This window comes from Bison bison, unplaced genomic scaffold, assembly GCF_000754665.1.
Source record: "Bison bison bison isolate TAMUID 2011002044 unplaced genomic scaffold, Bison_UMD1.0 scf7180017864285, whole genome shotgun sequence".
NCBI lineage: Eukaryota > Metazoa > Chordata > Mammalia > Artiodactyla > Bovidae > Bison > Bison bison.
The window spans coordinates 2,374,959-2,378,041 of NW_011494857.1; positions in this window are offsets into that span (position 1 = coordinate 2,374,959).

A 3,083-nucleotide genomic window follows, 5' to 3' on the forward strand; every position below is an offset into this window, starting at 1 on the left:
CACCTCACTGCCTGACTTTGCTGTTCCCGCCACCTGGGACACACGTCCCATCACTCTGCCCACGGTCACTTTCTCTGGAGTTGACGTTCCCTTCTGGTTTCTGTCTCAGCCCCTTGCTGCTTTCTTTTCCTCATTTTAATCTATGATGGCCTTCTGTGTTTGCTGCCTTATTTATTGTTGCTCTTGTTTTCTTCTCTATGGCATTTATCACTGTCCAATGTCCCTCATCTTTTATTTACTTCCTTTTCTGTGTAGTCTGTCTCCCACAGTTTGAGTGCCAACTCTGACAGGGAAGGGGGATTTGCCTGTTTTCTCTGCTTCTTTTCCCTGGCACATAGTATGTGTTCAGCAAACTTTTATGGACTGAAGGAACATTTCTCTCATTCAAACCAAGGCTTCATGAAGGCAGGGACCCTGTCTAACAAGTTCACCGCTGAATTCTTAGAGCCCACTCTGGTCCCTGACATGTGCAGTGGCTCTATGAAAACAGGCTGGATGAGATTAAGGGTATCGAGAGACTTCTCTCCAGAATCTCTGCACCCAATGCCTCTACATCTTCAGACCTGACAGTGGTCTCCAGTTACACAGTCCTGGGAGAACACACACAGTGGGGTAGATGGGGAAGCCCATCTTTCTGAGATTGGGTCCCATCCTTGCAGGAAAGAATGCTTCTGACTCCAGGTGGTGGTACCCTAGGGCATGGGAATTTCTGGCTCACCAACTTGGGTCCTTTCCCAGACATTCAGTAAGTATAAAGGACCCCTTGTGTTTATGTAGGAGCTGCCTCTCCAAGGTCTTCCCTGGTAGGCTAGCTGGTAAAGGATCTGCCTGCCATGCAGGAGACCCCAGTTTCATTCCTTGTGAAGATCCTCTGAAGAAGGGTTAGGCTACCCACTCCAGTATTCTTGGGCTTCCCTGGTGGCTCAGACTGTAGGGAATCCACCTGCAATGTGGGAGACCTGGGTTCGATCCCTGGGTTGGGAAGATCCCCTGGAGGAGGGCATGGCAACCCACTCCAGTATTCTTGCCTGGAGAATCCCCATGGATGGAGGAGCCTGGCGGGCTACAGTGCCTGGGGTGGTAGCACACAGCACAGCCTTCTCCAAGGCCATAGACCTCAGAAAAGCCCCGCTCCACGGTGACTCCGGCTTCTTGTCTCAGCAACACCCGTGCCCCGCCCTCCATGTTTACCACGGCTTTCCCTCTCAGCAAGACTCTCTTGTGATCACCACTGCCATCTGCCTAAGTGGCAAACATTTTTATTTCTGTTTAGGAGAAGCTTCTCTTGTATTTACAGGGTTTGGGGGTTTGTTTTGTTTTGTTTTGTTTTTAGTGGGGGGTGTGCATGGAGTGGTTATGCAGGAGCTCTTACGCTTATAAAACAACACCTTAGACTTGAGCAGGATTTCCAGGCTTCTTACATAGCCCTCATATCTGTTCCCACCGTCCCCACCTCCTTATGGTTTTGGCTTCTTCCTGGCCTCCTTGCTTTTAAGTATCTTCCTTCCCCACAGTCCTCCTAGAGGCAGCCACAGAAGGCTTTAAAAATATATATATATATATATATTTTTTTTTTTTGGTTTTGGCCCTGGCCTGAGGCATGTGGTATCCTGGTTCCCTGACCAGGGAATGAACCTGTGCCCCTCTGCCTAGGAAGCACCGTCTTAACCCACTGGACCGCCAGGGAAGTCCCCAGAAGGCTCTCTTTGAACAAGCCTTGTCAGCTCTAAGCCCTTCTGCCTTGTGCAACAGCATTCTGACCCTAGGGGGTAGGGGCGTCGCCGCCCACCCCCATCGGCACCAGAAGCAGCCATTCCTCCGCTGGGGCTCAGGGGTTCATGGTGCGCCTTGGCCTGCAGGCCTTTCCACCGGCTGTTTTCTCCGCCACAGGTGCAGTCGTCCCCCTCCCACCCTTTTCCCGTGCTCATTCTTACTCATCTGGATCCTGGTTTAAACACTACCTCTTTCAGAAAGCATTCCGCGACGCCCCACGCTGAGTTAGTCGCCCCACCTCTGGGCTTCCCTGGGCCCTTACTGATCTCCGCCTTGACGCCTATCCCACCCGGTCTTGATTTGCCAGAGTCGGTGCGCACTGCCTCCCCGCATCAGACAGGGAGCCCGTCGAGGGCAGGGATTGGGGTTGACTCAGCTGTATCCCCACGAATCCGCTGCAGGACCCGGCTCCTGCGAGGTGCCCGGGCAGATGTTTGTCTCGTGAATAAAGGATGATCCTTATCACTCCTCTGTTCCCAAATCTCCGTGGCTTCCTGCGACCTGGCCCCTCCTTCATCTCTCCTCTGCTCACCCGCCTCCACCACTCTCCTGCCTCCCTTGGAGCTTTTTTCTTTGGGGGGGGCATATAATTTTATATAATGATACATAGAGATATATTCTACCTATCTATACCTATATCTATCCATTAGATCCATTATATCTATATATCCATTGTATCTATGTATGTTTATAGAGTCAGAGATATAGAAATGGTTCCACTTATATAAAATGCTTAAAACAGTAATTATCATGTAGAAAGTAGTCCATACTGTTGTTGCTGTTCTATTATCAATATCATGTATACACATAGATATATCGACCATCAGTTCAGTTCAGTTGCTCAGTCACGTCTGACTCTTTGTGACCCCATGAACCGCAGCACACCAGGCCTCCCTGTCCATCACCAACTCCCGGAGTTTACCCAAACTCATGTCCATTGAGTCAGTGATGCCACCCAGCCATCTCATCCTCTGTCTTCCCCTTCTCCTCCTGCCCTCAGTCTTTCCCTTGGAGATTGCACGAGTGGTTTCGCAGCCAGCAGAGGTCTTCCCCGTCCACCCTACTTAAATGTTTGACGTAATCGATTGATCAATTTATCACCATCTGAAATGCTACATATTCTACTTATTTTCTTCCTTTTTGGGCCTCTCCCGTGAGGGCAGGCTTTTGTTTTGTTCATTGCTGTCACAAATTGAGTGATCCATAAATATTTACAGAATGAATGGATGGATGGACAGACACATGAGTCTTCGGGTCATGGAATTTTTCCAGTGTTCATATGGGACCTTCAGGTTTCTGCCAGACTGTTT